Here is a 13,129-nt window from a genome sequence, read left to right as displayed (position 1 = left end):
GCGATTCTTGTCAACGCATAAAAGTTGAGCATCAAAAACCAGCCGGACTACTGCAACCAAACAAAATACCTGAGTGGAAATGGGATGAAATAGGGATGGATTTCATGGTCGGACTACCTCGGTCACGACACGGGAATGATGCCATATGGGTCATCACCGATAGATTAACCAAGGTGGCACATTTCATTCCAGTGAAGACAACCTACAACACTCAGAGGCTCGCCAGGATTTATCTCTCCCGTATAGTTTGTCTGCATGGATTCCCGAAGACTATAATATCCGACAGAGGCACTCAGTTCGTCTCGAGATTCTGGGATCATTTACAACAAGATCTGGGAACTCAACTGGCCTTCAGTACAGCCTACCATCCCCAGACTGATGGACAGACTGAACGCGTAAACCAAATTTTAGAAGACATGCTGAGAGCATGTGTCCTCACCTATGGAACCAGTTGGGAAGAAAGCCTGCCATATGCCGAATTCGCATACAGCAACAGTTACCAGGCCAGCCTGCAAATGGCACCTTTAGAAGCCCTATACAGACGGAGGTGTCGTACCCCGCTAAATTGGTCAGAAACCGGAGACAGCCGTATCTTCGGCCCAGACATGCTCAAAGAAGCGGAGGAAAAGGTCAAGCTAATCAGGGACCGACTCAAGACCGCTCAAAGCCGACAGAAGAGTTATTACGATCAGAAACATCGTGGGGTCAATTTTGAACCCGGTGAATTTGTGTACCTACGAGTATCACCTATGAGGGGACTGCAACGGTTTAAGATTAAGGGGAAATTAGCACCAAGATTCATTGGACCATTCTGCATAGTGGCACGAAGAGGCACTGTAGCCTACCAGCTAGACTTACCCGAAGAATTGTCCGACATCCACGACGTGTTCCACGTCTCTCAATTAAGGAAGTGCGTAAGCAAACCAGAGAAGCAAGTATCCCATGAGAACATTGACGTGCAGCCAGACCTCACCTATCGGGAACGTCCAGTAAAAATATTAGAGGAGTCTGAAAGGAGAACCCGACAGAAAACCATCAAGTTTTTCAAAGTTCAGTGGAGCAATCACACCGAAAGTGAAGCAACCTGGGAAAGGGAGGATTTCCTTCGGACAAAGCATCCACCCTTATTTAAGGATCAGCTGAAATCTCGGGGACGAGATTTTTCCTAAGGGGGTAGGTGTTGTGACACTCCAAAATTTTTATTCTATTTTCAGCAAAAACTTTGTTGGTTTTTGAAAAGAGGCCATTTAAATTTTTTCCAGAAAACCTTCCTCTTAAAAACTTCTTTGGCAAGGATTTTTATTTTTGTATCCTCTTCAAACTATGGTGTTTGATCATTTAAAACTCTTTCTCTGATGGTTCCCTTCTCAAAGTATTTTTTTGGAAATTATTCTTTTTCTTATAAAAAGAACTCTGTGAATTTTGAGGTTTTTCTTATCTTGAAAACCACCCATGGTTTTACCATGTCTCCTATAGTAAATCTTCTCAAAATCCCTCCCTCCACCTTTGAACAATCTAAATTCTCTGTCTCAACAAGTCCAAACAAGTTTTGGATCTTATTTCAATTATTTTTATCTCTCAAATCATTTCTGCCAATTATTTTAAGCCTGAGTACCTCATTGCCTTTGAGTTTTTATCCCAAACCAACTCCCCTGGATAGTCCTTAGTACCCACAACCTAGAACCATCTTGATCCACTCTTCTTCTTTTCAAAAATTTCAAATTTCACTCTCTGCAAGTTTGGACCAGATTTGCCAAATTTGGTGAAATTCATATCTCCTATTCTCCAAAAATTCTACCAAAATTCAGGCAGCCTCCTGGTGCAATGAGAGGCCACCCCACCAAGTTTTAGTTCAAGGAAAAATCCCTACATGCCTGCCTAGATCATTCTGTCGAACACCTTGCATGCACTGTTTCTGTTCATCTTCAGTTAAGTTCAGAGTTCAGTGTCGTTTTTCCTTCGTCAGACTTCGGTCACGCGGCCACAGTGCGCCCTGGCACGATGCTCAGCCTCTTCCCCTTGGCCAGCACCCCGCACGCACGCTTGGCCGATTCCTGGCGTCGGTGGCGACGAGCCTCGCCGGCGTTGGAGGTTTCTGCGGTGGCTGCGCCACCCTGGCGGCCAGCGAGGGCCCGAGCCCGCTCGCCACGCCACCCGGCGCCGCCCAACGTCCCCTGGCTCTCCGCGTGTCCCTGCCATGCCAGCGCACGCCCGTGGCACCGTCGCCGTGGCCCGGCAAGCACGGAACGTGCTCCCTGCCGCCGACGGGCCCGCGCGCCCCGTTCCATCGAGCTCCCCCTAAGCAACCAAATCCCGCTGCGGTTAGCACCTAAATGGACCAGTAGACCTCCATGATGACGCCCAACTCCCTAATCTCCCCGTCCAGCCACTGCGCCGCCGTAATCCACCACCGGACTTATCCGTTCACGGCCACCGCCTCGGATCACCTATAAAAGGGGACCCCAAGCTCACCCTCGAGCACGCACCACCACTGCACCTCACCAAAGCCCCGCCAGGCCACTAGGAGGACCTCGAGGAGGTCTCCTCCCCCGACTCCGGCCGCCCCGTTCCGCCTCGGCCTCCGTCTCGATTCGCTCCGGTGAGGCCGTCCCCGGCGCCCAAACTTCGTCAGTACCTCCTCGAGCAACCAGAGAGCTAACCCCCACTTCAATTCGATCCTTGCAGCCCTCCTCGGCGAGCTCCATCAACGCCCGAACCACCGTCCGCCGGAGCAAGGGCCGCCGTCGACGTGGTGCTCGCCGGCGACCACCACCACCTCCCACAGACGCGGAATGGCGCCCTGAACACGGAGGTACTCTCCGATCTCACCCTGCCTCGCCGTGGATCGCCGCCGGCGACCACCGCGGCTCTCGGGCACCGTCGAGCTCTGCCGCCCTTTGAAAATTCAAACCTGACGGGTGGGACCCGCCCGTCAGCCTCTCAGTTCTTTTTAAACGAACCGTTTTCTGAAGGCGTCTTCTGCCAAAGTACGTCACCCCTCTGGGCCGGCGTATTCTTTATCGAATCGTTTTCTGTTTTTATAAGTTAGCCCCTGGAAGTTTTCTGTTTCATTACAGATGATCCTTGGGTTAAAACCCTTATAACTTTTTAACAGAAAGGAATTTTTGAGTGATTCTTTTTCTGTCCTCTTCAAATTTTTGTCTAGTTTTTTATCATATTTATTTGAAAAATATTTGGAATAATTTTTGTGCACCTCACGGTATTCACGATAGCGCGTATATTTTCTTTATACCGTAGATACCGAAGGAGGTGACGGGACCGCAAACTTCACCGAGCTAGGCTCCGACTACTCTGAACCAGGCAAGCATGTTTGAACTTTTGATATGATGATTGTTTTGGCATGTTTGCATTAAGTAGTTTCATGGCATGTTGATGAGCATACCGACGAATGTCATGTTACATGCAACGATGAGGCAAGTGAGTTTCGAAAATCCATAAGTGGATGGATGTGAGTATGCATGGCCATGTGTTGGCATGAGGATGGGTAAGATGGCAGTGTTGTAGCATGCCAGTCTTATGCCAGACTATATGACTTCAAACCGTATCGGTCCAGTTCCTCCCATTTCCTTCCCTGTACTACCACATGTTTTCCGCAAGGAATATGGCTTAGTAAGTTGCAAACCGCTTTCCTGGTACACACCAAAAGGAGAGGCCGTGATGATGGTTCCATGGCCCTGGATTAAAGCCAGTCATCCGGTCAGGGGGCATGGGTGTTTCCGGTTGGGACCGAGAGGGGGGCACCCCTTAGAGCGCGCGTATATAAATTTGATCCCATGCTATTCGAGATTGTGATCTCCCCGTCTCAAAAGTTTTTCTTGGACGATGTCTAGGGTGATTCCTAGCATCGAGAGGTAGGATGGGTGTGTACTGGTTAGCTGTGTTTTCTTCCGAAATACCGTAAACGGAACTAGTCCTTCGTGACTACGGAAATCCGTTGGCTGTGGGAAAAAATTTCGTACAAACTCTGCAGAGTCATATATTCCTTTGAATCATCTATTCCATGTCCAAGTTCGGTATTATCTTATCCTGACAAATGTCAGTTTTGATGACAGAGACTCCGGTGAATCACATGAGTGCTAAGTCCGGTTAAATGTTTATTCCTGTGGATGGACTAACCCGTTTATTCATGAATTGAATATTTATTATGAGTATTATTTACTTGTGAATAAAAGCCCTTTCTGTGATGTCGCTCAGACGTCCGACTGTGGCATTGTTATTATTTACTTTCAATAAAAGCCCTTTCTGTGATGTCGCTCAGACGTCCGACTGTGGCATTGTTATTATTTACTTTCAATAAAAGCCCTTTCTGTGATGTCGCTCAGACGTCCGACTGTGGCATTGTTATATTTTACTTTCAATGAAAGCCCTTTCTGCGATGTCGCTCAGACGTCCGACTGTGGCATTTCTTTTAAAGCCCTTTATGTGGCGTCGCTCAGACGCCCGACTGTGGCATTTCTTTTAAAGCCCTTTATGTGGCGTCGCTCAGACGCCCGACTGTGGCATTTCTTTTAAAGCCCTTTATGTGGTGTCGCCTAGACGCCCGACTGCGGCGTGATTTATTTATTTATCTTCCTATCGAGGTGTCGCTTCAGACACCCGATTGGGTTTACAGTTATTTTGTTGGGTTTTCGAGCGGACTACCGCCGACCCCCTTTTTACCTGTCTTGTTTTTACGAATTAATGTGCCACTGTTAAAATTAATCATGACGCATCCATGCATGCATTTGTTATATCTTACGTCCGAACTGTCTTGCGAGTACTTTCAAAGTACTCACCTGGCTTGTTGATTTTGATTTGGCCAGATGCTGACGAAGGCGATCTCATGGACGAAGAATTTGATAGCGAGTCCGAGGCCTAGAGGAATCCCAGTCAGTCTCGTGTGACCCTGGATTTGGTCACTGTATTATATCCGATTCCGCTACAAAATAAATTCATCGAGCCTCACCTCGACGCTCGATGAGATGCTAGTTTTAGAGTCATGTATCTCACTCCCCGCTGTGTTTTTCCACCACCACCCTATCCTCGAGTCAGTAGTATGCCTCCACACCACTGTGTCATGTCCGCCATTATGTATAATTATTGGCGTGCTTGTAATAATTTGGTTGAGCAACCATAGCTCGACCCTGTAATATATTTTATGCTACTAGCTTATTGTATCAAGAATTTGTCTACCGGTAAGGAGGATTTTTCTCATACTGGACTCAAAAGATTGGTTTCTCAATAAACATTTTTATTGGAAAACGGTCGTGACACCCATAGGTGTCGTTTCCACCGACATCTTTGGCGCGCCAGGTAGGGGGCGCAGTTGTGAGAATCGGCTTTAGCAGTTAGTTCGACACTTCTTCATCGTCATGGAGCCCAAGAAGAAGACGACGGTGGCAGTTGGCCCGTCGGAAGTCGGACATCCCGTCCCGATGCGGGCGAGCAGCGGACCGGTCGCAGAAAGGACCCGAGGCGCCGTTCGCGAACACCAACACCGTCCCAGCAGCTGGAGTTTGGGAGGCGGTGATATTCGTGCGCCTGGTAATGGGCCGCACGCCGCCAAATCCAAAGACGGAGCCAGGCCCTCCGCGGGTGGCGCGGGGCCTTCCAAGATCGCTACCACCCTGCCCGAAGGCGATGCGAGGGCCTCCAAGACTCCCACGCCGGCGCCAACGGCGCGCTCCTCTCAAGCGGCGCGCGACGAACAGCGCAATCACGCCGAAGACCCCGGGCGTCGCCGCGGGAAGAGCCTCGAGCGCCACTCCCGGGAGGTAGAACAGCTGCCCGCTCGCCGAGGCGTTGGTGAAGATGGCATGCGACTGCGAGGTCATGATAGAGCTCCTTCTAACATGGTCAGAAGTCGAAGCGCGTCGCGATCCGTGCAGGTTTCGCTGCCACCAACGCCAGCAGAAGCCCTGGCGCGCACGCAGTTGCTCCTCGATTTTCCTCCCACTACGGGGAAACTCGATGAATGGAGAGCCACTATCCGAAGCCTTGTTGCGGTGGCCAACAAAGACGAACCGAGTCCGGTGGAGCCCCCGGGCCGATGCTCCGACAGAGTCCCACGCACCAGTTGTAGGAAAACCGGCGGCGCCACGACCACGGTGCACTCGCCTCCTCCTCGCCCCGTACCGCGGACGCCAGCCCATCGCGACGTTGCGGGCGACGAAATCTCCATAGCATCGTCCGACCCACGGACCCACTGTGACCAGCGCCAAGTCCTTCGGGAACGAGAACTTGAAGACGCTCGAACCACTATCGAGCGCTGGCGCAGAGCGCGCCACCAGTCAGACAGGCGAGTAGGGCCTGCTGTGAACCACCCGGCACCGGAGAGCCCTGGAGGCCTACCTTACGAGGTAGGCTATCCGGCTTTTACCCAAGAGACTACTCTCCCCGGCAAGGAGGCAAGTTGCAGTTGGATCATGTACTTTGATGGAGCTTTCTCCTTACACGGCGTCGGGGCTGGCGTACTGCTTGTCGCGCCCACCGGAGAGCACCTCAAGTACATGATGCAGATGCACTTCCCTAAGGAGGTGTCAACAAACAATACAGCAGAGGACGAAGGGCTGCTTGCCGGTCTTAGGATCGCAGCGGACGTCGGAATCAAAAAGCTCATCGTTAGGGACGACTCGCAGCTCGTCGTCAAGCAAGTCAACAAGGACTACCAGAGCCCATTTATGAAGGCCTACGTCGATGAACTGAGAAAGATGAAGAGCGTTTCGACGGTATACAGGCTGAATACGTTCCCCGAGCGGAGAACGATATCGCCGATTACCTGTCAAAACGCGCTGCCCTCAAGCTACCCGTGGAACCAGGTACCTTTGTGCTCCAGCTAACTCAGCCATCCGTTGATCCATCAACAGAGCAGAACAAGAGGAGGAAATGAGGACCCGGCAAGTACTTTCCCGCCGAGCTCCCCGGAGCCGCCGACAAGGATGTTGCCAGGGACACTTAGCCCGCCACAGGACGACTAGCTCCAGCGGAGCGTCAAGCTCTTGCCGTCGAGACAGCCTCTCCTATAGCGGAGGAAATGCCTTTAGTCCTCGCCGATGAGCCCCAGGCTCCAGCGTGGGCACAGCATACCGTCCGATTCGTCCAAACAGGGGAACTTCTTGAAGAGCAGGAAGAAGCAGAAAAAGTAGCCCGTCACTCTACCATGTACCAGTTCGTTGATGACCTCCTGTATAGAAAGAGGCCGAACAGTGTGAAATTGAAGTGTATCCCTCAGGACTAAGGACTGGAGCTGTTGGTGGAGATACACGGATGCATATGTGGATCCCACATCGGGTCAAGGGCCCTTGCCGGCAAGGCATTTTGGCAAGGTTTCTTCTGGCCCATCGCCCTCCAGGATGCGACGACACTAGTCACCAGTTGTGAAGCGTGTCAGTTCCGTTGAAAGAAGCTTCATCAGCTAGCTCAAGCCCTTCAAACCATTCCTCTCTCCTGGCCCTTCTCGGTCTGGGGGCTCGACATACTGGGCCCATCCCCCCGCGCTGTCGGGGGCTTTGAGTACTTGTACGTTGCAATCGACAAGTTAACAAAGTGGCCGGAGGTGGAGGCAGTGAGGAAGGTCACAGCTCAGTCAGCCGTCAAGTTCTTCAAGGGACTAGTGTGCCGTTTTGGTGTACCCAATAGGGTCATCACCGACAACGGCACACATTTCACAAGCTGTACCTTCATGCAATATATCCAAGACCTCGGCAGCAAAGTCTGTTTCGCTTCCGTTGCTCACCCGCGAAGCAATGGTCAAGCTGAGAGGGAAAATGCTGAAGTACTGCGAGGCTTAAGGACCAAGACCTTTGACAGGCTGCACAAGAGTGGAAGGCGCTGGATTGAAGAGTTGCCGACGGTTCTTTGGTCGATCAGGACGACGCCAAATCGAGCCACCGGCTAGACACCCTTTGCCCTAGTATACAGGGCAGAAGTAGTTCTCCCCACTGAACTCATATACGGGTCACCTCGAGTGCTCGCTTATGATGAGCTTGAGCAAGAGCAACTGCGGCAAGATGACGCAATGCTCCTTGAGGAAGATCGTCTTCGGGCGGTTGTGAGAGCAGCACGCTACCAGCAAGCCTTGCGCTGCTACCATAGCCGCAAGGTTCATGCCCGAAGCCTTGAGGAAGGCGACCTTGTCCTTCGGCACGTTCAATCGGCCAAGAATTCCAACAAGTTGACGCCAAAGTGGGAAGGCCCTTATCGGGTAATACGAGTCACCAGGCCCGGCGCAGTCCGCCTGGAGACCGAAGATGCCGTTCCGGTGAGTAACTCCTAGAACATTGAGCATCTTCGCAAGTTTTACCCGTGAGGCGCGGCTTGCCGGCCCCCCGGAAAGCCACCTTTTGTCCAAGCATTGCCGATGATGCATGTAACCCTTTGTACAAAGCCAGGCGCAGACCCTGAGCATAAATAAATGAATCGCTGGCGCCCTAAGTTATAGCATGCATGCTAGGTCGAGTCTCGTCCTTGGTTAGGGTTGATAGTGCTTAGCGGTGACTAACCCCTAGCTTAGAGGTCGAGTGTACGTCTCTTTGTCTTTATTTTGTCTTCTTTGGTTCACAGGACACACGGATATCCGTGCCGAACCACTTGGGGAGGAAAAGAAGATGAACAGACCAGCATCTAGCCCCCGGCAAGCCAGCATTGCCGGGGGCTGCAAGAGCAAAGATTCACCCACGGCAAACCAGGGTTGCCGGGGGCTGCGTCTTCAGATATGTTCTTCATCCCCTATCATGCATTCCATTATGGACTGAGGTATGTGAAACCTCATTTTCCCCTAAGCTACCGTCCTCCCATAACTCTAGGCCCTAGGGCTCGTTACTGGGCCAAGTTTGGTCATAGTCGCGGCAGCGAAAGGATGAAACAAGGAGCCAGAACCCGCCTCATCCCCGCCTCCGCCAAAGGCGTGACGAAGGTCGAGCGAAGTGGGGAGACGGCAAGGCCTGTTGCTGGGCAAGGAAATGTTTATCTTGAAGATATCAAGGATTTACTCCTTGTCGTGGGTTCCACCCGCAAACAAATAACCCGGCAAGCATCCCTTTTTCATTAAAAACATTCCACTCAGGTACAGTCCATAGGGAATGAAAAACATGAATGATGGGGTTACAAGTTTTAAATTCAGCTAAGGCCTGAAGGCTTACAAACTAAAAAGAGATAAGGTGCCCGTAATCCCTTTCTTGTCCCTCTCCTCAGGAGGCAGGTCAAGGAGGCGAAAAGGGCAAAAGGGGCGCCTAGGCGAGCTACGGGTGGCAGAAGACACCAAGAGAACATCTCGGTAGCCGTCCGAAGGCTGGATGGTGATGGCAGCGCCGGCAGTAGAGCTCGAAGACGAGGTGGCAGGATGTCAGCACACGTCGAAGGCTTCGGTGCCCGCGTACTCTGATTTGATGGCCTTGCCGCCCGCCCTCTTCCTCTTCCGCAGCCTCCCAACGCCAGCCGCCCAAGGAGACGACCCCGAGAAGTTCAGGGAGCCGGCGACACGGATGATGGGGTCGCCGGTGCCGCACGGAGCGGTGCCCGACACCTAATCGGACCCGTCATCCTGCCACCTACTACCCTCGTCGTTGCTGCCGCTGTCCTCCTCGTCACTCTCGCCCGAGGAGGAGTCTTCGCTATCAGAAGAGCTCTCCACGCAGCACCTTGCATGGGTCCCGAAGCACCCGAAGACCTTGACGGAGAGAAGACCACCCTCCATCAGCTTGAAATGGAGAGTGAGCCCCTCCGTCAAGCGGTGGATATGAGCGAACGTCTTCCATCCTCGACGATGATACATCACGTGAGGGGCTGGGAAGTCGACGTGAACCCGCGTGGCGCTGATCCCACATCCCCTCATGTGCAGCCGCAGCGACTCCGGCGGATCCAGCTCCATCTCCTACGTGAATGGATTCGGGAGACGAAGGCGACGGCGAGGCGGCCGGCGCAGCCTGATGAAGAACTCGCAAGGGTCATCCCCAACGTGGCCCTCCATGGGGGGAGGAACTGCTGGCGGAGATGAGGCCGGCGCGCCGCCCCGTCCTCCTCTTCCCTGAGCGCCTCGGCCTCGCCCACGGCCTTGCCCCCTCCCCCTTCCCCTAGCGGCTGGCTCTGCCACCATGGGCGCAGGAGAAGGAGGGACGAATTGTCGAGCGGCGACCCTCGCCGCCACCGTTGAAGGACCAGGATTCCCTCTCTCCCTGGCGGATGGAAGGGGGAGCAGAAGCTGAAGGAAGAGAGGGAACGACGGCTCTGAGATTGGAAAAGGCACAAGGGAAGAGGAGAAAGTGAGCAACGCGCCCACGGTTATTCCTTCTTATGGGGGAAAACGCGGGCCACCTCCTTTCACATTAACTGTGATGTGACGCATGCCCGCGGGAAGCAATCCAACGCATGCCGCCCACGTCACACACGCCTCCCCACGCCGCGCCACGCGCGAAGAGACTTACGGCGGTACAAATTGCCCCACCTTCCCGCGCACCGTTTTTGGGCCTAGCCCAATGACGCGATTGCTCTTACATGTGGCCCAGGACCGGGGGCTCCTATCGGTGTACAAAAAGAGGGGTACGCTTTTTGTACCCCTATAACTGTGCACGGGCAGTCTGAGCCACGGGCACCACCACATTAAGCAAGGCAAGGGAGGTGAGCCAAGGTAAGGCCGAAGCTAAGGAGAAGCAGAACGACGCCAAGACCATGAACACAAAGAGCAAAGGGGGTGAAGCGGACCCCCCGGCAAGATCCTTGCCGGGAGGCGGTTTTAGCAAACCCGGCAAGACCCTTGCTGTGGCAGCTCGCCCCACACCTACGGAGTGAGTCACCCTTGAGTCCACTGCCCCCATGGGGCAAGGATTCGGGAGACATCCCCGTGGTGGCATGTGGATCTTTGTGAAGACATTCAAGATTAGATACACCCTTTAGAAGATGATGATCCTTGGCGGGATCCCAGCCAAGGAGGACCACAAGGCCCCCGACAAGAGCCTTGCCGGGGATGACAGCAGGCGCCATGGCAACACCCTTGCCGGGGCCCCGGCAAGGCCCATGCCAAGAACACCCGTAGGGCCACCATCAGGCCCATGCCAGTCGAACCTCCACCGCCGTTCGCACGCAGCTGCCGACCCAACCAGCTGGGCAGGAACCTGCGTGACGGCATGCGGATCTTCGTGGAGACCCACCACTACGCCACCTCAGCTGCCTGACTGCCTACATGGCACCGCGGGCGCCGCTGGCCAGGGCGCGTGTCCACACAAGAGGGAGCGGCGACGGACGAGACAGGGCTCTCCCCCGTCCCCGATAAAGCAAGGACACCTGGGCAAGACGCATTAAATGCGCCTTGTCATGTAATGTGAGGGATAACCTCACATCACTGTACCCTTTCCACCTCCTGTGTGTCACTGTGGCAACCCCTATCCTATAAAAGGAGGCCCGAGGCGACCAGGAGGAGGATTCGGCTTTTTGTAGCTCCTCATGCCCCATAGCTAGCTCAAGAACAAAGATATACAATCCACCAAAGCAGGAGTAGGGTTTTACGCATCCTCGCGGCCTGAACCTGGATAAACGAACCGTGTGCTATCTGTTTGATCCGCTCTTCTCGCGACCCCGCGCCCCGCAACCGTAGTAGGGATTCTTGTGATCCCATAGGTGTCGTTCCCACCGACACTTGCGCATTGCACCGTGGTTGATTGTGGTTTCCTTTGCTCGTGTTCTTTTCTTGGGTAGAGCCGGGAGTCGAGTTCGTGTTCGAGGAACCCGTTGAGTACACTTACGAGGATCAAGCTTTCCTCTACTCGGAGAACTTTCCAGGCAAGATGACCATACCCTCGAAATCACTTCTATCTTTGCTTGTTAGTTGCTCACTCTATTGCTATGCCTATGCTATTATACGTACCACATGCTTTACCATGCCTCCCATATTGCCATGTCAAGCCTCTAACCCACCTTGTCCTAGCAAACCGTTGTTTGGCTATCTTACCGCTTTGCTTAGCCCCTCTTATAGCATTGTTAGTTGCAGGTGAAGATGGAGTTTGTTCCTTGTTGGAACATGTTTTTTTGTTGGGATATCACAATATCTCTTATTTAATTAATGCACCTATATACTTGGTAAAGGGTGGAAGGCTCGGCCTTATGCCTCGTGTTTTGTTCCACTCTTGCCGCCCTAGTTTCCGTCATACCGATGTTATGTTCCTTGATTTTGCGTTCCTTGTGCGGTCAGGTTATAATGGGAACCCCTTGATAGTTCGCCTTGAATAAAACTCCTCTAGCAAGGCCCAACCTTGGTTTTACCATTTGCCACGTAGCCTTTTTCCCTTGGGTTTCGCGGACTCAAGGGTCATCTTTATTTTAACCCCCCTGGCCAGTGCTTCTCTAAGTGTTGGTCCAAACTGGGCGATGTTCGGCGCCCCCTGGGCAACCAGGGTCTATGCCAACCCGAAGTCTTGCCCATCCGGTGTGCCCTGAGAACGAGATATGTGCAACTCCTATCGGGATTTGTCAGCACATTCGGGCGGCTTTGCTAGTCTTGTTTTACCATTGTCGAAATGTCTTCTAACCGGGATTCCGAGCCTGACCGGGTCTTCCTGGGAGAAGGAATATCCTTCATTGACCGTGAGAGCTTGTGATGGGCTAAGTTGGGACACCCCTGCAGGGTTTTGAACTTTCGAAAGCCGTGCCTGCGGTTATGGGCAGATGGGAATTTGTTAATGTCCGGTTGTAGAGAACTTGCCACTTAACTTAATTAAAATGTATCAACCGCGTGTGTAGCTGTGATGGTCTCTTTTCGGCGGAGTCCGGGAAGAGAACACGGTCTCGGGTTATGATTGAACGTAAGTAGTCTAGGATCACTTCTTGATCATAGATTCTCGAACGTGCTTTGCCTTCTCTTCCACTACTAGGAAAAGGGCTACTAATGGCACACCAGTTTTGCCTACTAATGGCGCACTACTGGTGCGCCATTAGTATCACGCCACTAGTATTTCTTACTAATGGCGCCATTAGTATACGACACCATGCGCCATTAGTATCTGGCATACTAATGGCGCACCACATGGAAGTGCACCATTAGTATACAACACCATGCACCATTAGTATCTGGCATACTAATGGCGCACCACATGGAAGTGCACCATTAGTAACCATTTTAAAAAAATCGTTTTTTTCTTAA

Source organism: Triticum urartu, chromosome 7 (genome assembly GCF_003073215.2).
Source record: "Triticum urartu cultivar G1812 chromosome 7, Tu2.1, whole genome shotgun sequence".
NCBI classification, from domain to species: domain Eukaryota; kingdom Viridiplantae; phylum Streptophyta; class Magnoliopsida; order Poales; family Poaceae; genus Triticum; species Triticum urartu.
The sequence above is the reverse complement of the archived record's forward strand: the minus strand, read 5'-3'. Positions refer to the sequence as shown.